At 35.9% G+C, this 22,441-nt stretch overlaps 1 protein-coding gene and 1 long non-coding RNA gene across 6 annotated transcripts in view; one reads left to right on the top strand and one right to left on the bottom strand.

Moving 5' to 3' along the window:
- The window catches only part of LOC105479595 (contactin 3), a 340,287-nt gene that overhangs the window by 135,064 nt on the left and 182,782 nt on the right, over positions 1 to 22,441 (top strand). Inside the window, exon 1 of one of the 5 annotated variants that reach the window (XM_011737620.3) lies at positions 9,718 to 10,013. The exons of the other annotated variants lie outside the window; for them this stretch is intronic. The gene's annotated coding sequence lies outside the window, so the exon portion shown is untranslated. Of the gene's footprint in view, positions 1 to 9,717; positions 10,014 to 22,441 lie in introns of those variants that run through there. 5 annotated transcript variants of the gene reach the window in all.
- LOC105479594 (uncharacterized) lies at positions 11,475 to 16,840 on the bottom strand. The gene is made up of 3 exons (XR_985982.3): positions 16,729 to 16,840; positions 14,496 to 14,555; positions 11,475 to 11,657 (listed from the first exon to the last, which is right to left on the bottom strand). It is a non-coding gene; the product is annotated as an uncharacterized lncRNA (long non-coding RNA).

Raw genomic sequence — 22,441 nt, 5'->3', positions numbered from 1 at the left:
CCTCATTACACTGTTCCAGCAACCATGGTGTAAACTGTAGAATTTGTAAGTCAGCTTTGTGGCTATTTTTGCTTAGATATGCATTTGATTTAATTTTGTTGTATTTTAACCAACTTTGCTAGGCAGTTTGTGGAACTAGAATTCTACCTTTTCTTGAACTCCTTTATATTTTTTATTCAGTTCTGTTGCTTAGGAAAATAATGTTAGTGAGTGAAGCAAGTTTTGTTTAAGCAACAAGGAGTACTGGGGCCTGTGATGAACCAGAGAAGGCACTGTTCTCACATTGCTATAAAGAAATACCTGAGACTGGGTAATTTATAAGTAAAAAAGTTCTGACTGGCTTATGATTCCGCAGGCTGTACAGGAAGTATGATGCTGGCATCTGCTTACATGGCTGTCTTCTGGGGAGATCTCAGGGTACTTAGAATCATGGCAGACGGCGAAGGGGGAGCATGCACGTCACATGGCCAGAGCAGGAGGAAGAAAATGGTGGGGAGGATCCACACACTTTTAAGATCTCTCAGCAAAACTCACTCACTGTCACGAGGACAATACCAAGAGGAATGGTCCTAAACCATTTCTGAGAAACCACCCCCATGATCTAATCACCTCCCACCAGGCCCCACCTCCAACACTTGGGATTGCATTTCAATATGAGATTTGGGGAGGGACACACCTCCAAACTGTATCAGCATGCTCTTTCTAAAGGGCACTCTCAGTTGGGCACGGTAGCTTATGCTGGTAGTCCCAGCAACTTGGGAGACTGAGGGAGGAAAATCGCTTGAACTTGGGAGATGGAGGTTGCAGTGAGCTGAGATCGCACCACTGCACTCCAGCCTGAGTGACAGCGAGACTTGCTGTCAAAAATAATAATAATAATAATAAATAAAGGGGACTGTCACTACTCAGCTCGCCATTTTGAGTCATTTTATTACTCCTAAATTTATATTTCCCAGCTTGACCTCTACCCTGAACTCCAGCATCCGCATCTCTGGTTATCAGTAGACATTGCAAGCTTGTATTTTCAAACCATAATTTTGATTTTGCCTATAAACTTGCTCTTTTCTGATGTTCTCCACCTTGGTAAGAGGGCACATTTGTTGTGTTGTTTAGGTCCAAACTGACAGCCATGTTTCAGCTCTGTCTCTCTCATATTCCACGTCTATTTAGCAATAAACCTGAGTGCATTTATCTTCAAAATATACCCAGAATCTGGCCACTGCTCTCTCTTCCCACCAGTACCGCTTGAATGAGAATCATCTCACCTCTCACCTCCCCTGTGACAATAGCTTCTGACATACCCTGTAGCTGTCACTCTTTCTAGTACTGCCCCACTGCTGTAATTTCCTCATCTCCATCCAACAACTAGAATGTTTCCTATAATTTCATGCTGAACATATGGATACCTCCCTGAACAAAACCTCCAATGGTTTCTCATAAAGACTAAGATAAATTTTACTCATTACCTTTGTTCCCAGGGCTCTGTCCTGGTTCCCATATGTGATCTCCTTCCTCTTCCCTGCACTCCCCTCACACTGATCTTCCCTTTCCTTTAAGTGCTGTGAATGTTTTAACCCAGACCCTTCCCCCAGGTCTGTACAGCTTGCTGCCATCATCCAGTCACTGCTTCAGTATCGTTTCCTAAAAATTGTTTCCTCTCCTCTGTACTTTCACCACAGTTCTGATTACCTGACATTTTGCATCTTTTCTATTTGTTTATTTTTGTCTCTCTTACAGATTAAAAGACTATGTTGTTCAGTGCTAGATTCCTGCAAACTGGCCGTGTGCCTGGAATGTAGTAGATGCTCACTCAATATTTGTTCAATAAATGAAATGATGAATGAGAATATGCAGAACCGTATTACCAAAGCTAACTTCTTTTCAAAATAAAGCAGAATCTGTTCTTTACCTGAATTGTCTTGACATTTTAAATGTTGGGGACTAAACTTAAATTTTATAAAAGCGCCAAATAGGCCAATCCTGTAAGCATAAAACAGAACAAGTCTGAGGGCCAGATATAGCCCATGGGTCACTGGTTACTGATCTCTGACCTAGAAGTTGAGAGCAGATATACTATGAAATTAAAAGGATGATATTAGATTACGAAGGATTCTACCCCCTCACATAACCAGATATATAAGGTAGCATCTGATCAGCCTGGAATTGGTTTATTTTTGCCTTTTCTCTCCCGGTTTTTTGTTTTGTTTTGTTTTTTTGCTTTTCTGTTTATTTTGCAATCTTTTTATAGAAAGCAGAAATTGACCACATTGCTCCTATCAGCAGAGGGTAGCACATTATTCACTTTTCTTAGATTATAATATTTTTTTAATTTTTTAATTATTATAGATTATAATATTTAGAAGCACATTTAGACATGGAAAGAGGAGTTTGAAGAAAGATTAAACAAATGCAAACAGTTTTCAGGATGAATCCCAGAGTGGCTGGCTATATCTGAAAATAAAAATTACCAACAATTAGTGAAAATTGTTGTGTTAAAATCAGTAGAAGCCTAATTTGCTCTGAGTTGTAGGCTGTGCTATTTCTCATAACTAACTAGTGTGGCTAAAAATGCAAATTTCATCTTTGAACATTAAGTGACTTTGATCACATCCAAAGCTACTTTGCCGTGATGGTCTAAAACCAAGTTAAATTTAAAGCCAAATGCTACAACTCAGTATGCCATTCATAGTATATGAACTTAAAACAAAACATTTTAGTCAAGCACAATGCTTTTCCACCTAGTCTCATTAGAAAGTTGTGACTTTTTAAAACCAAGTTTCTGTTGAGATTAACATTTTATCACTAACTTCTCAGCCTGTGTATTTTCTGTCTGTCCTTATAAATGGAACATATTTGTCATTTGCCTTTTGAATCATAAAATCTTTTAATTTGTACATAACTGAAGGTATCTTAGGATATCCATGGTCTCACAGTATTATTTCAGGCTCTACATTATGGGGGGAAGAGTTGGCTGAGACGATTCCATTGACGAGTAACTTAATCTACATTTTCATTGGTCTTGCTGTGTTTACCCACCTATTCTTACGTTCTTAAGGTGCATATATATGAATGGTTAATTCAAAGTTGGCAAAGTATGCTCAAATTAACCAGAATGTTTCTTAATCAATTTTCTCCTAAAAGCATATTGATAAGAGTTTCCATCTGTTGGACACTCCGTTGTGTTGGAATACGGGAGAGTAGGGCATTGTTTGAACCACTGAGGTTGAGTTGAATTTGGAATCTTCATCACTGAGCTCTTCATTATATGAGCATAGCATGTTCGTAATTCAACAAGTGGCCTAATCATAATAGCATAGCCACCAGACATAAAGAAAGGATTTTCACTGTGGAGTTATAATGATAGCGTGAACAACCAAAAGAAATGAGAGAGACTGCAAAGCTTGAGTTCATTCATTTATTCAGTGAGCATGTATTGAGTCTTTTCTGTGTGTCAGACTCTTCACAAAAGGCTGAGCATTTAGGAACATCCTTGTTTTTGTGGAACTTACGTTCTAGTGGGGAGTAGAATTTCATCAGATTAATACACAAATACATACAAACTGGGACAGATACTATAAAGGAAATCACTAGCTTTCCATTTCCCCATGATCCATCTTTGGTAACTAAAATTCAGTCTCCATTCTTCCACCTTAAAGAAAGGTGGAAGAAGTGAGAAATAGCCCAGTATGTTCTAGACTTGAATCACATGTATTTCAGTGTAGTCAACAAATCAGAGAATGACATGAGATGAGTTGGCAGAAGTGATCACAGCCTAGATAGTTCAAGTTTATGTAAACCATCATATTCCAAGCACTTTAGAGGCCCATGAACAGTGGCATATTTTGATGTATAAGATAACTCTAGCTTCTCTGAGGCAGTGAGGCTGGAGAGGATCAAGAATTCAAACAAGGAGAATAGTAAAAAACTAGGAAGTGGTTACTTTTGTTTATAGACTTCATGATAAGGAAAAAATTGGATTTTTAAATCTTGAGATAAAAATGATAAAATGCAGTAATGGATTGGCATGTGGGGAATGTGGAGTATTTTTCTTTTTTTTGATTATATTTTAAGTTCTGGGTTACCTGTGCAGAACGTGCAGTTTTGTTACATAGGTATACGTGCCATGGTGGTTTGCTGCACCCATCAACCTGTCACCTATGTTAGGTATTTCTCCTAATGTTATCCCTCCCCCTGCCTCCCACCCTGCACAAGCCCTGGTGTGTGATGTTCCCCTCCCTGTGTCCATGTAATCCCAGCACTTTGGCATCCCGCTGAGGCGGGCAGATCACAAGGTCAAGAGATCAAGACCATCCTGAACAACATGATGAAACCCCCATCTCTACTAAAAATAGAAAAATTAGCTAGGCATGGTGGCATGTGCCTATAGTCTCAGCTGCTTGAGAGGCTGAGGCAGGAGAATCGCTTGTACTGGGTAGGTGGATGTTGCAGTGAGCCGAGATGACGCCATTGCACTCTAGCTTGGGCAACAGAGCAAGACTTCGTCTCAAACAACAACAAAACAGAATATGTTTTGGCATGGAGTATTTTTCTCATTGAGTTGGAATGGATAGTAGTGCAGTTCACAGCAACATTGGAAGACCAGTATATTTTTTGAGAGGGGTAACAGGGAGGAGGAGTTGAGACTGGTTTATGAAGATCATATGTTTGTTATTAAACACATTGATTTAATGACATCCTCTACAAGTAACCTGAAAAGTATCTATTCCACCTAGTTTCGTTATAGAATGGTTAATCAGGCAGCCTTGTCATTCATGTTTGCCCAGGCCATGCCCTGCCCAAGTGCTCCTGGATGAAATCCACCCAAGGCTTTTTTCTTCACTTAGGGAGCCTGGCCCAGGTCTGACTGTGACAGCATGGAGGGAGGGAGGGGTGACTTTCTATCTGTCTTTCCCAGAGAAGGCAGCTTTTTATAATTCCGACACAGGCACTATATGTTCTGACCATGGTCCTGCTGCTAGCTGGCGATGTGGCGAGCTGGAATGGAGAAGGACAGATTCAGATAACATTTTTAAATACAACTTTTGAAATATAATTTACATACTATGTAATTCCCTGTTTAGAGTATACAATGGAATGGTTTCTAGTATATTCACGGAGTTGTGCAGCCATTACCACCATTAATTTTAGAGCGTTATTATCATACCCCAAAGAAACCATGCCCATTAGCCATCTCTGCATTTCCCCCAAAATCCCCCATTCCAGCCCCTAAAAAGCACGAATCTACTTTCTGTATTATGGGTTTGCCTATTCTGGACATTTTATATACAGGGATTCATGCAATGTGTGTTCTTTTATGACTTTTTTAAGGTTCTTCATGTTGTAGCATGCGTCAATACTTAATTCCTGTTTATTGTTGAATAATATTCCTCTGATTAGCTGTATCACATGCTGTTTATCATTAGTTGATGATTATTAGGGTTGTTTCCGCTTTTTGATTGCTGTAAATAATGCTGCTATAAGCATTTGTTTACATGTTTTTATGCAGAATATTTGTTACTTCTATTAGGTATATTACATACCTAAGAGTGGGATTGCTAGGTTTTAGGATAACTCTACATTTAACCTTTTTAAGTAAATGGCAGACTGTTTTCTAAAGTCACTGCACCGATTTACATTCCTACCAGCAGTATTTGAGGGTTCCATCTCCTCCACATTCTAGCCAACATTTGTTATTGTTTGTCTTTTTATTATAACCATCCTAGTGGGTACGAAGGTATATCATATTGTGGTTTTCATTTACATTTCCCTGATGACTAACGATGTGAGCTTGTTTTCATGTGCTTACTGGCCATAAAATATCTGCTTTCGAGAAATATTTCTTTAGATCCTTTGCCCATTTTTAAATTGGGTTATTTGTCTCTTATTATTGGGTTGTTAGAATTCTTTATGTCTTCTAAATACAAGTCCCTTGTAAGATACATGTAAATATTTCCCACCATTCTGGGGGTTTGATGAGTTTCTGAGTCATCTCTTTAAATCTCTGGAGTCAGTTGTTAGGAATCTTTTGTACTTAGTGGACTGACAAGGGCTATCTTCAATTTGAGAGTTATCTAGCATGGTTAAAACGACATACTCTACTAATCACATCAATGACTTAGAGTGGACGGAATCCAAGATTAATCCTAGAAGACCTGGGTTGTAGTCCTGACTCCGCTGCTAGACGGTGTCTCTTGTCTTCTTTGGGCCTCAGTTTCTTTATTTGTAAAGAAGGATCAGTCACATTATCTAAAATACTCTTCTGTTCTACCCTTCTGTGATTCTAAGATTCATGCTATGAAACAAATTTAAATTGTTTCTAGATTGTGAAACAACTGAGAGCTTTGGATGAAATATTTTTTCTCTTCTTTTTTTTTTATTGAGATTTTCCCAAGAATCACAGTGTAACAATGGCCTTTAGCATACTCTTGCCTTTTTCCCTGTAAAGCAGTACTTGTTGAAACTAACAACTAAATGACAGGCTTGGAAACTCTATTTTTGTAAAATGATGTAATTCAGTTTGGAAAATAATGTTTACACCCCTCCCAAATCTGTCATCTGGAGGAGACTCCTCTGTCACGTGTATATAGATGTTGATCACTGGAAGTGGCACTTGTTTGCTGTAACTACAGGTTTGTTACACTAGAGAATCCAGAAGCCTCCCTATTCCTGTGTTGAACAGCAGTTGCATTCATGGAAATCCAGTTGATAGTTTAGTGTGTTTCTTGTTTTGTTCTCAGCTGTGGGTTTGTCTTATGTAAATGGTTTTAGCTGATGCCATTAATAAAAAAAATCTGTTAATTCAGAGAATTCAATTAAGATATTTACCCCAGTGGTGTTGGTATTAGAATGGGGTCATCTCCATCAATATGGGCCCGTTGATGGATATGAAATTCAGTAAGTTAGACTCTTTGGTACTGATGGTAATATGCTTGGGAACTGAGCATCTAAAAGATTTCTGATGTCATAGTGACATGTACATTTACTTGTTTAAATTGTATTTCATTAAAAAAAATCTAGATTTTCTTTGATGTGTAGCCTTGGCTGGCTCCCTTCCTTTTTCTGTCAGTTACCAGCCATAAGAAACATGTAGACTCAAGATTTTGCTTGAGATATCAATACCTTTTTAACATCTGTAAATGTTGTTTTTGAATACAAAACATGTTGCAGGTATCATTGCAGGGATCAAAGGGAAAATGTTGATTAGCTTTCTGTAAAGCTGATTTTGATTCCTTTCAAATTGAGTATGATTTTATAACACCTAAGTTCTGTGAAATCCATTCTTATTGGAGTCCAGTATCCCGGAGACTTAGAAATTTCCCAAAAGCTGGAGACATCGTCAACCCATTTGGCCCTTTGATTAACTGGCATCCTTCCAGGTGGGTTTTCTTCTGTTCTGTATAATGCCATTGCAAGAAGTAGATTGAATGCTTCTTGGCATAGATCAGTTTTATTTTCTTGAACCTCAGAAAGATTCTTGCTTAGAAATCATCTGCCTATTGTTTTGTTTTACTTTGCCTCTTTGGCCACTGTAGGAGTGTTCCTTTATTATTGTTCTATTGGGATTTTCTTTGTCACTTCTAAAGAACTCTAAAAGCAATTTCTTGTCTATAGCAGAACAGTTATGACTTGTCTGTGACAGAAAGGCTTGCCTGGTGAAGGTAGCAGCTGCTTGGGTGGTATATATAAAGTTAAAACCAAATGGCTTGTGAAAGGCTAGAATTGAACTCAACCCCTTAATTTCAGATAAAGCACTATTCTATGTGTGTGGTGTTTTGTAGTGTATCGTGTACCATAATTTTTAGGCTGTTGTGTTCTCTTGCTGTAGCATGCTAAAAATATTCTGTAATTTTTTCTTCTGTGTGAGCATCTATTTAATTGAGTCCTGGTTTAATGCTTATCCATTATACTGCTGTGATTCTATTTTGCAAATGTTGGAAAATGTGTTTAAAACCATACCTGAAACCCTGTAATTTTCAGAGTAATGATCTTTCTTGGAGGAGTTTCCCTAACCATCCCCCACCATTTTTGTTAGATTTGGAGTTACGACTTCAAATCAAAATAGCTTTGATAAGAATAATTCCCTCTACATCTTTTCATAATTCTGCATTTGGTAAAATAACTCTTATTTTTTAGTCATTTTAGGATGATTTAATTTGCAAAGCAAATTAAATGCTGATCCAATATCATTTTTTTTCTTTTGTGAATTGTCTGCCATAATCTTTCTGTGTTAAAGTGGAGAATATGTGACTTAAGAGAATAGTATATCTTTTTTGAAAAAAAATGTATTTATATATATTAAAAAAAATATATTTGCTATCAATTGTACTTCAGAACTTTAATTTCAAAATCCCAAAAGGTATGGTTTTAAAAAATGGAATATTTCATCACTTTGGATTTGGTAGAGTTATTAATAAAAATCTCCCATAGTGAACACTAATCAATTTTCTTCTTTATATGTGCAGACTATGATTAAAACTGCTGGCTGTCACTTTTCCACTAAGTTTTTATTTCTTTGTACTCAGTAATACTAATACATAATGATTTAAAGTCAATAGATAGATTCATTTCTTTTGCATATCTTTTTTATTCCTAATATCTTGATTGTAGCTTCTTGATCATCAAGTTTAAAATTTTCATGTTAAATGCAGTCTCAAGTTATTAAATTTGTTTTAATGCATTCACTGAAAATCTCTTATAAAAAATCTACATTTAGCTCCAGGTTGTCCAGTAGACAACTTGTTATTAAAATGTCACATTCAACCCACAATTTTTAGGTACATTTTCCTCCATGACAACTCATCTCAGCTTTAAGTTCCCATTAGAATAGGTATTAATGAGAAGACATATAATTATACATTTTCCAGTTTTTTTCTAACATCAAAATAGTTATGCCTCTTAATGCATAATGGTAGTTTCAGCAAAGTAGTTGGGGAATCAATCTAAATTTCATTATCATACTTTCTTCCTTTTTTGACTATAAACCATGAACATCTTTGTTATTGATATTTTATCCATGCTTTTTCTATCACTGTATTTTAGTGTTGTCAGCAGCTCAGAATCCTTTTGTCTTCACTAGGCCCTGAGTCCCTGTGCAAGAAGTGTCCAACAAGACTAATGTTATGCTACTTAACATGTTTCTCTTTCTCCTTCATCTGTAACTTCTTCCTAACTTTTCTCTGCTCTTGGTGTGACTCACTTACCCTCCCACTAAACTCACATATTTTCTCCATGTTTCTTTCCTTCTGACAGCATCTCTTTATGTCTGCTCAGGTTCCACTTGTTTTAATTTGGACTCTTTCAGTGACAAGTGAAAGAAACTCAATGCAGAACTGGCTAAAGCTCTATAGGGATTTTTTGGCGTCTGCAGCTGAAAAGTCTTGAGTAAATTGGCTATAGTCCTACCTGCACCCAGGGGTTCAAATGGTGCCTTCAGGCCTTGGTATCTCTCCATCTCTGCTCTTTTTTCTGTTGGCCTCATTCTGGGGCAGCTTCCACCTCCTGGATGTCAGGCAGCATCTGAACTTAGCAATTTCAGGAGATAGGAAGTTGCTTCTCCTTCAGGGTTCAGAAACAAATCCCAGGCATAAGCTTTACCCAGTGAAATAGGAGCCCTGCCTATCCCTGGACAGCCCTGTGACCTGGTGTTTTCACACAATGGCAGGGTGGGGCAAAGGAGGGTTCTGAAAGTAAACCTGCTATTATCAGAAAGAGGGGTGGATGCTGCAAAGGCAAAGATGTGTATTGTGCTACAGACTTTTCTTTGTAGAGAGAAATTCATTTTTTTTGGTTAAGAAGAAATGGAAACAATCCTCAATTTGTCATGCTTTCTAGATTCTTCCTTTAGAAGATGCCAGCAGAGAAAAATCAGTTCAGTGCTGGTTAGTTCATTGAAGGCTGTAGTTGGATCCTTTCCATTATTTTTTGTTTTTACCTTTTATGGTCGAGGTTTTTTGGTTTGTTTGTTTGTTTTTGTTTTAAATCATCTACCAATCCCCACACTCTTTGACTGAATGGTGAGTATAATAGTAATGATAAAGACCTTTTAGTTGTTGTTCCTTTTTGTTGTTGTGTCCTCACAGTACTTAATACTCTGCGTGGGATCATTTGGTATTCTTTGTATCCCCAGAATAGAACACAAAGCCTGGGGGAAAATAATTTTGGAAGTTACCTTACAGTTACTGAAGGCCTGCTGTGTACCAGCCACTTTGATAAGTTAAGATCCAATTAGTTTTAATAGGAAACTGACATTGTCAGAAGGTTCTTAGGGAATGGTTATTTACAAATTTGAACAGGATCAATGGTAATAGAACTAATAAAACATGGTACATATACTCTTGGCTAGAAATCACCACGACTTTTCCCTGTGGATTTTGTTTTCAAATTCAACAGTTGTATCATGTGGACATCCAAATTAGGTGCCTCTTGATTTGATGCCATAGAAAGTGTGTAGCATCAACTATGAATGATTGTTAATATCAATCAATCAATAAATAATAACTTGACTCTAATTAAGCCTCTAGATCTAACTACCCATTTAGGGGATAGAAGTACAAGTTAAAAGACATTTTAAAAAGAGATACAATTAACCTGTTTTATATTGTAATTAATTTAACAGCACAAATGACTGATTTTCTGCAATAGATAAATGGCATGAACAAAGGAGGAGGAGGACAAGGAGTGTAAAACTGCTACTGATTTTTAAAATATTATGCCACAAACTCATAACTATGTAATATGGTCTTTTTTTCTGAGTAGTCACTTTTCGGATACCACCTACTGGATCTAGTAGCTCCTAATTGAATATTTGTGACTAATGTCCTCTGGACTGGGATGTAAGCACTCTGGGCCTTGGCAGTTGGATTTTAAGCTGTAAGCATATCCTTCCACTGACATTCTTTCCTTTAAATCATTCTGCCCATCTCATGCCAGACCACTGTTAGTATATATTTCTGCTTTTATATCTGTGTGTACCACCAAGTATTTCAACAAAAAAGAAATCAGAATATATTAGCTTTGGGTTCTATAACCAAGTTTATTTGGGGAGCAATAAGTGATACATTCAGTTGAGACTTATGGGGGCTACTTAATAAATGCAGATTTTATGATTTTTTGCATATGCGTTTTTGATCTATTGTAATTATAAATTGTACTTGAGCAATTATTATGGACCAAGCACAGTACTAATGAAAGCTTTTACATGGTTATCTCATTGTATCCTTATAACAACTCTATAAGGTAACACAGATTGCAAGAGGAGAGCTGTATTGAAAGCCTACTGTTTTTCATTCTAAAGTTCATGCTTTAATTACTGCATACATTTTTGACTCTGGGGAAAAAGTACTATGGAGAGCATTTAAGGCCCACCTAAGTTTAATAGGCAACTGACATTGTCAGAGGGTTCCTGAGGAATGTGTGTTTACAAATGTCAACTGCATTAAATGTAATAGAAATAGTAAAAACAGGTACATATGCTCTTGGCTACAAACCACCATTTCTTTTCCCTGTGGATTTTGTTTTTAAATTCAACAATTGTGTAATATGAATTGATTTAAAGCTGCTGGTGAACAACATAGAAGACTTTAGACAACAGCATCATTTCATTAGAGAGGAAGTGGAGGGTTTGAATGAGACATGCTGACTCTCCAGGAGATGTTGACCTGGGAACAAAACAAGAAGAACAGAAAACATGTTTTTCAGGTTTCCTTAAATGATTGACCAAGAAACCAGGCAGAACAGTGTTAAACTGGAAACATGTAAAGTTTCTAAGATAATCTCTTTCCTGCTGTGAGATATGTCTGCATGAGGTGGAAACTCATTTGACATCTTGTGTAGGAAATCTAGAATCCAGAAAACCAATTAGCTCTTCATAGTGGCATTCACGAAGGGAGTTCGCGTCATAATGAGAGAAAGAACCCTGGAGTCTATCAGCAGGAGGCAGGAATAGGTGTGCCTCACTCTCTCTCCTAGCTGCTAGGAATTATGTTACCTATATAGCCAGCTTTTAATCTTCTTTCACGTTTACATACTAACAGAAATTCATGTCTATTCGTATTGAAGTTATCTGTCAGCCATTTTCAGATATTCATAGATACTATGTCTCTATGGGAGAGACAAAAAGACATGCCATAAACTCATAAAGTTTCCACACTTATTTCAGAAAAGAGACGTACACAACATACAAATTAGCAAAGTCTAGAAACTGTAGAAAGCAAATGCTTAATGGCTCAGGGTTGTTACAGATCTTCATTGAACCAACAATTACTGAGCTCAGTTTGATGTTGTGTTATTTAAATTAATAATCCTTTAAAGAGCAAGTTCTAAGTGCCAGTAACTATGCTAAATGTGAGGGACATAAAGACATGCTTATTGCCCTTAATCGATCCATAGTTTATCAGGAATGATAGATGGATCTACAAGGAAGAAGTTGAAGAAATTATGGAAGCAGAGAGTAGGGAGACATTAACAGGACATGGAAGTATATGAAAGGTTTCAGATTAAAGATGCTGATTGTTTCTGCATTTCAAAAACATGTAGGTCTTTAAAGAATGTGAGGACAGGCTTTATCCTAAGGAGAATAAGGGCATCAAAGGTGAATCAGAGAGCTTATAACTTCAGGAAGTTTACAAACTAGAAGGGGAAATAACATAGGCTATAACCACTGAAAAGGAAATGATGTGATCCTGACTTTAATATCAATAGAGGACAACAGGAGTCTGGGGGAATCAATAAATATATTGTGGAGGAAGTGGCCTAGTAAGTAGCTTCCTAAAGAACACTGGGGCTACAGAGCAGGACTGGTTGGCACCCATCAGTGGGATTTACTGGCTAATATTCAGTCTAATTTGTTGGTGCCCATGTTACACAGGCCATTAAAAACTTTGAATATTGACGCTGCTTTAGATTTTTTGAGTGGTATTCTAGACAATAGTCCATTTTAAAACAAAGGCATAGACATGAAAATTCCTATGGATATTAAGGAATAGTTTTATTTGAGTAAATTTTGCACGAAGGAGAGTGGATTAAGATTAAGCACTATTAGGTCTTCTATGTCTTTGTATGGAATTTGAGCCTTATTTCACATTGCTTTAAATAAATACCTGAGACTGTAATTTATAGAGAAAAGGTGTTTAATTGGCTCATGGTTCTGTAGGCTGTACAGGAAGCATAGCAGCTTCTGGGTAGGCCTCAGGAAACTTACGATCATGGTGGAAAGTGAAGGGGAAACAGGCATATCTTAAGTGGCTGGAGCAGGAAGAAGAGAGAGTGACAGAGGATGTTCCACACATATTTAAAGAACCAGATCTAAGAACTTTGTCATGAGAACAGCACCAAAGGGATGGTGCTAAACCATTCATGAAGGATCCATCCTCATGATGTAGCCAACTCCCACCAGGACCCACCTCCAATCCCCAATGGGATTACAAGTCAACATGAGATTTGGGTGGGGACACAGATCCAAACCATATCAGGAGGCACAGTTTCCTTGATATCCATGTGGTCAGTACTGCTTGTAGTTATGATACAGAATTGAGAAACATAAGTGGTCTTGACAAGAAACTATTCATTAATAAACTGACCACTTATAAAATCATCCCATTGAAATATCCTCCTTATTTAACACTAGTGTCTATCATTCCAATTCCTCAATTTTTTGTCAAGCCATCTTAGTTATTGTCTGATACTGTAACTATCTAACAATGTGATTCAAAGTAGATAAAAATAGATTGAAATAAAATTGCAGATTTTAGTAATGATCTCAAATTAATGAATCTAGCTTGGGAAAGAAATGCATGAACCTACTACTTATCAATTTTAACATTGCTAAAAGAAGGACATCCAAATTTAGGTGCCTCTTCATTTGATGCGCTGGAAAGTATGTAGCACCAACTTTGAATGATCATTAATATAAATCAATCAGTAAATAATAACTTGACTCTAATCAAGCTTCTAAGTCTAACTACCAATTTAGGGGATAGAAGTACAAGTTAAAAGACATTAAAGAGATGCAATTAACCTATTTTATATTGTAATTTATAATATATATTATATAATATAATTTGTAATATATATTAATTTAACAGCACAAATGACTGATTTTCTGCAATAGATAAATGGCATGAACAAAGGAAGAGGAGGAGGAGTGCAAAACTGCTACAGATTTTTAAAATATTAGCAGCTTAAATTATACAAAATATTAAAAGATTTATACATCATGACCAAATTGTTCAAATAGGGTTTATCCCAGGAATGCAAGTTTGGTCTTACTTTTGAAATTCAATCAGTGTAACATATTATATCAGTCAGGTAAAGAAAATAATTATATGATCATGTCTACTGGCACAGAAAAAAGCCTTTGATGAAATTCAGTACCTATACATGATAACATTTCTCATGAAATTAGAGAAATTCAAGGTAATTATTTTAACTTCATAAAAAGCACCTTCAAAAATCCTGCAGTTAACGTAATATGTAATGGTAGGAAACCGAAGGGTTACCTATTAAGACTGGAAATAAGGCAGAGATATCCATACTCACTTCTCTTCTTCAAGATAGTACTGGAAATTATAGGCACCGCAATAAGGCAAAAAAAAAAAAAAAAAAAAAAAAAAAAAAAAAAAAAAAAAGAAATGAAAGGCATATATTAAAAAAAGAAATAAAATTATCTCTATTTTTAGATGATAACTGTGAAAACTATCTCTACTCTTAGATGATAACTGTAAAATCCCAAGGAATCTACAAAAATATCCTAAACCTAAGTGAATTTAGCAAGGTCACAGGATACAAGATCAGCACACAAAAACCAGTGATATTTTAATATGATAATGATCTGATGGAAACCAAAATTACCAACACAATATCAATTACAAATTGCTTTAAGGAAATGAAATACGTAGGTATACACTTAACCAAACATGTACAGGATCTTTATGCTGAACATTGTATAAAGCTGACAAAAGAAATCAAAGAAGACCTAAATACAATAAATGGAGAAACATACCATGTTCATAGATTGAAATATTCAATACAGTAAGGATGTTAATTCTCCTAAAATTGATATGTAGTTTTAATACAGTTCCTATCAAAATCCCAGTGAGGTCTTTTTGTTTGCTAGTTTTGATTTGTTATTGGATATAAAAAAAAAACTTATTCTAAAATTTATATAGAAAGGCTCAGACTGTAAGGTAAAGCAGTCTCAACAAAGAAGATTGAAATGTGAAGAATCACTTGACCAGATATTAAGGATTACTATATAACTACAGTTATCAAGACTGTATTGTGTTGGTAGAGAAGACACATGGATCAAGGAACAAAACAGAGAATCTGAAAGTCGACCCACACGTATATTCTCAACTAATTTTTTGAGAAAGATACAGAGACAATTCATTGGAGGAAGGGTACCCTTTTCAACAAATGGTTCTGGAGCAATTGTACAGTAAGACTTGGAGAAACCATTTCAAACCACTGTGTGCAATAAAGTTAAACTATTCTGTTAACTGAAAAAAGTTACAGATGTTATAAATAATTCTGAAGTATTTACAATAAAGTAACAAGCCGTTGTTAGAATGTTTTGAAGTGCTCCAGGAAAAGTATAATAGCCCAAGTTTATGAAAGTGAATTAAAGGTGTTATGGGAGAATAATAAAAGGCATAACCTTGTTTGTGGGTATTTGGGCACACTACCTTCAGGGTTAAAGACAGATTTTAACTGAGAACTACTGGGTGGGTAGGAGGTGAGGAGGAAAATAAAAAGGTGGAAGAAAAGAGTTTCAGCAGAGCGCACAGCATGTGCAAAGCCTTAGTGATAGGAACCTCAGCAATCATAGGACATGCAGAGTTCTGAAATAAGTTTAATGTTTGAACCCTAGAATTTACAGAGATTAGTGGAGAGACATGAGACTTAGGAGATAGGTAGGACAGAGATCTTGCACCCCTTCAGAAGTCAATAGAAAGCCATTGGGCATAAATTAAGCAGGTCAGTAGGAGAGAGATTTGCACTTGGAAGATTGTCTGGGCTCTTTGCTATTAATAGAGTGAATTCATGATGGTGGCCTTGATAAGGATCTTAGCTTGGAGATGAAGAGGAAAGGATCAGGAAATACGCAGAGGAAGAAGTACAGAGGTTGATGATTGATTCGACGTGAGTGAAGGGTGAGTGAAGGATGACAGTGAGGTCGCTCTGGGTCTTGAAAAACATGTAGGAAGAGGCAACATGGGGAAAAGAGAGAGCGCTCCATGGAGGAAAATTATCACAAACACCCTGATACAAGGCAGAGATAAGAGGATTCAGGAACCGACCCCTGAGGAGTCCAGTCGCTCTGGAATGTATGTGGAACACTCAGTCAGTAACGTCAAGACAGCCAAACTTCACATGAAGCAGGTAATTCTAGCAGTCTTTCATTGAACAAAAATACAGCTCTAGTATTTAGGGACACCTAAATTAAGACTAAGAATCTACGGTTGGTCTGCAACTTCCAGCTGGAAGAGAACATATGTGGAAAGAAAACTATATTTCTGTTGAGTCTCTAGGGCTATGGGCTTTGGAACCAAACAGACCAGTTTTTGTTTTTGTTTTCATAATTATATATGTAAAAATTCACACCATTTAATGTATACATCTATGAGTGTTGACAAATATACCAGTGACACAATCAAGCTACAGAATAGTTCCATCATCCCATAACGTTTTCTCCTGCTGCTCCTTTGCAGTGAAACCTCTCCTATCCCTTACCTTTAATAACCTCTGATCTCTTCTCCATCTTGGTAGTTCCGATATTTCCAGAAGGTCATATAAATAGAATCATACAGTACGTAGCTTTTGGAGTCTGACTCCTTTGTGGGGCATATGGTCTCATAGCAACCGAATTCTGCCTTCGTAGTATGGAAACCATAATATGTAGACAAGTGGGTGTGGCTTGTGTTCCAATAAAACTATACTTATGGGCACTGAAATTTTTGTTTCATGTAATTTTCACATGTCACGAAAAGTTATTCCTTTGATTTTTTTTCTAGCTACTTAAAATATACAAGCCATTTTTAGCTCCCAGACCAGACAAAAACATGTGGCAGGCTGGATTTGGCCCTCCAGCTGTAGTTTGCCAACTCCTGAAACCATAAGCCCCAGGTATACTGTAAGTCCTGAAAAAGATAAACTACTTTTATTATTAATGACTTTATAAGTTTTTTATTTTCAATTGGTAATTCCAGATATTTCTTAAGCAGAGAGCTGTGTTCCTAGACCTCATCAAATTGCCAGCTATCTTCAGTCTCTATAGAATTACTCTTACTGATAGATTGACTGAGGGTGACAGTTCGTCTCCATTTGTCTGGAACATTCTTAGTTTTCACCTATTTATCCTGCTTCATGCCTAGTCTTACTTTTATTTTCAAAGGTGCCTTGGTATAGATGATAAATTATATGGTCAAGCCAGGGTAAGCTCATCAGAGATGATAGAAGATGCCTTGGTGAATGTGGGTGTGGGTGGTGCTCTTTATAACAGAATTATCTTCATGGGACCATGTAGAACTCTTTTGTTCTGATCTCGATGTCAGGAGTGGTTGTGTTTCATTTAAAATTTCTTAGATCCTTTGAATTTGTTTGTTGTCCTGTATTAAATTATCTCTCCTCTGAGCCATGCAACATTTTTTTTCTTAAGGAAAGGTGTTAAAAATGTAATGGATTTTATATTCTATCTGACTTCATTTATAAATGCTGAATTTAAAATATTTTTAATAGTGAGTATGCATGTGGCACACGTGATAAATCACAGTAAACCCTTTTTCATCAGTTTATTTTAAAAGGGTAGTAGAAATGACTCCATAGCATCACCTCCCTGCTATACTACAAATAACATTTTATATTTGAATGCTGGGTTTATTTTTTGTGGGGGGTGGTTCTTGTCCAGCCTGGCTGAGGTAATGATATTATTATATAATATCTATTCTACAGATGAGATGATTAAGTCTCAAAGAGTTGAGGTAATTTTCCTTAGGCGCATAGTTGATGATAAAGTATAAAAAGTTTTGACCAGTTACTTATAAATCGATGTCTGTTAACCCCTATGCATACATGACCTCTAAAATTTTATCATTTTTAATGGAAAGTTACTTGCTGAAAACTGTTTCCCATTAGGAGTAAATTAGACTTTTGCAAACAATCAAAACACTTTTTCATTGCTCTTTTACACTAAATGGTGATTTATTTTTTCCAACTAAGACAATTTTATAATCTTGTTTATCAAAGGATTCTACAAAATATTAGGTGTTAATAATATTAAAACAAAATAGACCATTAATGGGAATCTGAATTTTGTTTTTTTGTAGAACTTTATAAAATATGACATTTTAATAATATTAACATAAATTTGACCATTAACAGGCTGTTGCATATTTTTGAAAGAAGTTTTAGAATTTTGTGTTTATTGGCCATTTGAATTATTTCATTTGCTTTGTTTTTATAGTATGTGGAGTGTACATAAAAAAAACTTACTGGTAAATAGATTTTATTTTTCCTTTGAGTGTAATCTCAGTAATTTGATCTTTCAACATAAAAAGAACATTTCAAACTCTCCGCTAGATGAAATGAGCAGCACATTTTCATGTGCCAAAAAAAGTTTTGAGCTAAGTCATAACAAGGAAAAATCCCAGCAATTTTTTATTGAAAATGTGCATCAGCTACAATGAAGTTTCATACCAGTCACTGGCTTCCTATTTAAAGAAATGCTCAACAATCCAACTGTTTTAGGCAGTTTGCTTTCCACACCTGCAACCTGTGTGAATGTCAGGTACTTTCACCAGCGCATACCTCCTAATGGTAAATGAACAGATTATCTTTTTGTGTTTTCATCCATTCCTCCATACTGACATTGTTAGTATTTTAACATTATACTTGGCTGCTCTAAAAGAAACACATCGTTTCTCATATCTATTTCCCTCATGTTGAGATCATTAATGCAACATAATCCTAATGTGTTGCCAAAAAATATATACAGAGAGCTGTCTTTAGGATTCTTTCTCTAGATTTCAAATTTCATGCTACTGCAATAACTTTGGAGTTGGATGCTCCTGGCCTAGGAAGATGATAGGCGTTTTGTAAATCAGTTTAAAAGTAACTGACTAAACATGAATATTCTTCAATTGCTTTTTTTTTTTTCAGTAGATAGCTCTTCATTTAAAAATAATATATACCCATGTAAAACAGTAAAGTTATACAATAAAGAGGATGTCTTCCTACCCCATCTCCTGAGTCTCCAAGCAGCAACTCCTATATGCCTGTTCAAGCCTATGTAAGTATAGACCTTTTAAAGTAGTAATACAAAGAAGAGCGTTCAGCGCTTTACAATTCACGTGCAACAGATTTTGGAGATTATTCTGTTTTAGAGCATATGGCTCTGATTTTTTACACATATGTGTAATAATCTGTGGCATAAAGCAGTTAGATTTTAATGTGGTTCTCTAGACCAGCAGCCTCAGCTGCACTGGGGAATTTATTATAAATGCAGATTTTCAGGCCCCATCTCAGACTTGCTGCTTCAGACCCTCCTGGGTTGGGGAGGGCCACAGGTTTTTCACAAGACCTCCAGGTGATTTTGATGCATGGCGAAGCTTGAAAACCAGGGCTTCATATAAACCATATTCTTTCAAGAATCATTTAAGTTGTTTGCAGCCTTTTTCTTTTGTAAATAGCACTGCAGAGAAGATCTTTGTACATAGACCTTTCTAGGGAGAGTCATAGAAATTTATCAAACTTTGCAAAGTTACACCAATTTACATTTTCACCAACAATAATGTATGAGATTTTTCTTAGTCTTTCTGAGACCATTTTTCTTGAGATTTCCTCCTATGTTTTTATAACTGCAAGATTCAAAATATTCATTTTGTTTCGACTGTATATAAAAAACACATGTATTTTTAAAATGTGTCAAATATTTACAAAGCAGAATATAAAGTCTTTCCTACCAAAGAAATACAGCTACCATTTATTGAAAGCCTACTGTGTTTTATAAACTTAATTCATTTCATTTTCACGAGCCTCCAAGCAAAGGACAATTCTCGTTTCTTAGGTAAGGGCTATTGGGAGGATAGGCCCAGTTTGATTCATTATCTTGCTATTAAATGATTATGTAACTACATATGATCATAACAAATTGTTATAAAAATAAGGAATGTATTTCAACATGCTTTTTGAGAAATATATCATTAAATTGCCTATGGTCCAGAACATTAAAATACTTCTTTTGCTTCATGATAATGTTCCAAGAATATTCCTGTGAATGCAAAAGTTCTGTGTAGATATTTTTGACTTACTGTATAACAAAGTATTCAGCTATTCATTCTGAGTACTTGATAGAAAAACCAATTAATGCCAAGTGGCTTTTGGTAAATGTCTGAATTGAAATGACTTCAGCCAACCCAGGCTTGCATTGTAATGAAGGCTAAGGTGTATCAGAAGGTTTATCTGCATAACGTATAAATTACTGCTTTCTGCAAAGTTTCAAAAGGTGTGGTCTTCAGATCACAGGCCTTACTTATCTGTTTCTTATTTATATATGCGCTTTATATTTAATAGATCCAAGCCCCTTCCCTAATTACAGAATCAGAATGTTTAGGGGTGGGGCCTGGGAATTTGCACATGTTTCCCAGCTGATTATTATAAATAAAAGTGGATTTCATTCTTCTGTTTATCAAAACAACTGTCATTTTTTTTTATTCAGCAGAGATTACTACAGAGATTAGTGTTCTAAAAGAGTACATAAATAATTCAGATTTAAACTCTGTACTGCAATGTTATGATTTACTTAAGACTCAGAACCTCCTCTAAAAATGATTAATTTAATTTTCATTTCTTTTCTCTTACTCTGTCTTCCTTGTGGCAGGATGTCAGTTGGCAATGAAATGGCCCCAGAGCAGGCACAATAAGAAGCCACAAAAAATTACATTAATTTTTATTATATAATACATAGATATTTCTTTATGATTTATACTCGAGGGCTTCTGTAAAGACCTGAGTTGGCTTACAGAAGGAAATTAATATAAAATAGGACAAGCACAGATAAAAATAGAAGGAGACCATTTAAAAAGATTTGAGGCACCTGGGAGACATTAATTATAACAGCTGGGAAGTGTCCTGATCGCTGAAACCAAAATGGAAACATGTTGGTTTATAAATTTTTCATCTTGGATATAGAAAGCATATACAATTATCAGAAGAGGCAAACTTTTTCTTAGAACTAAGTAAAGGATGAATGTGTGGTATATAGTGATAGATCTTGTATAACAGAGAAAATAAAAACTGTTTTTCAAAGGATATAGAAAAATAATTATAAAATGGACCATTCTGGTAGACTCTGAGGGCATTTTATTAAACATAGCCATGAAAGACCGTTCTGTTTGGGCTGATACCTTATAATAATGGCAAATATTTATCCTGTCTCTGTGTATGTTATTTTATTATCTTCACAACCCAAGAAATGTAGGCAACATTGTTCTCTTTGTTTTATAATTGGAAACCTGAGATGTGGATAGGCAAGCTAAATAATTTGTAAGTTCCTCAGGTTAGCAGGTGACATTCTGTCTTTAGAGCCAGTGTTACTGCACTCTACACACTACATACTTGTCAGATATTTCTGAGTTGTTTGCTTTGTGATGACATGAACTAAAATAATACACATTTTGGAGAATAATGATGAAGAGTGAGTTCATGTTTACATTATCATAGTCTCTTTTATTTTCTAGACCAAGACAAGTGTCTTAATCACGTTATCTACATAGTATCATGAGATAAAGCCCCTAGTGTCTAGCAGTTCTGCTTTTACTCTATGTTGTTGGTTAAAAGAAACATCTACTTGTGTATCTTGTTTGGCAACATATGTAACATAAAATTTGTGTTCAGAATGGATGTAAACACCAATAAGATGAAATTATACTCGTATTCTCAACTAGACACTGGGCTCCCCTAACCATGGGAAATCCATGAATCATACTGAGCAAGTGTATCCATACTTGGCTAAAAACCTTAGATTTTTGCTGCATGTAGCATAGAAGACAAAGCTTTAACCTGGAAAATCTTAAAGCAGATGTTCCCAGCTGAGTGTCTCATCCATAAAATGACATCAGGCAATGGTCTACATGGATCATCCAATTTTAAGCTGGGCTGCATCCTGATGGGTCTGCCAGAATGAGTTATTCCCCTAGTAGCTGAAAAACATTGACTTATTAAGATTGTTTTTATCTGCTTATTTAAAAATGGTTCATGTTTTCACATAGAGCAGTTTTAACTTGGGGTCCAGGTGAGTCCTGCCCTTGCTCTCAGTAACTTAGAACAGAGCAGGCCCTATGAACTCCCCACCTCAGGGATGATAACATCTGCATATTATGTCATTTGTCCTGTGTGAGAGAGTTAATGGTAAATCTTAAACTTGAAAATAAGACAGGTGGTGAGGGTA

The sequence above is a fragment of the Macaca nemestrina genome, chromosome 2, assembly GCF_043159975.1.
Source record: "Macaca nemestrina isolate mMacNem1 chromosome 2, mMacNem.hap1, whole genome shotgun sequence".
NCBI lineage: Eukaryota > Metazoa > Chordata > Mammalia > Primates > Cercopithecidae > Macaca > Macaca nemestrina.
The sequence above is the reverse complement of the archived record's forward strand: the minus strand, read 5'-3'. Positions and strand labels throughout refer to the sequence as shown.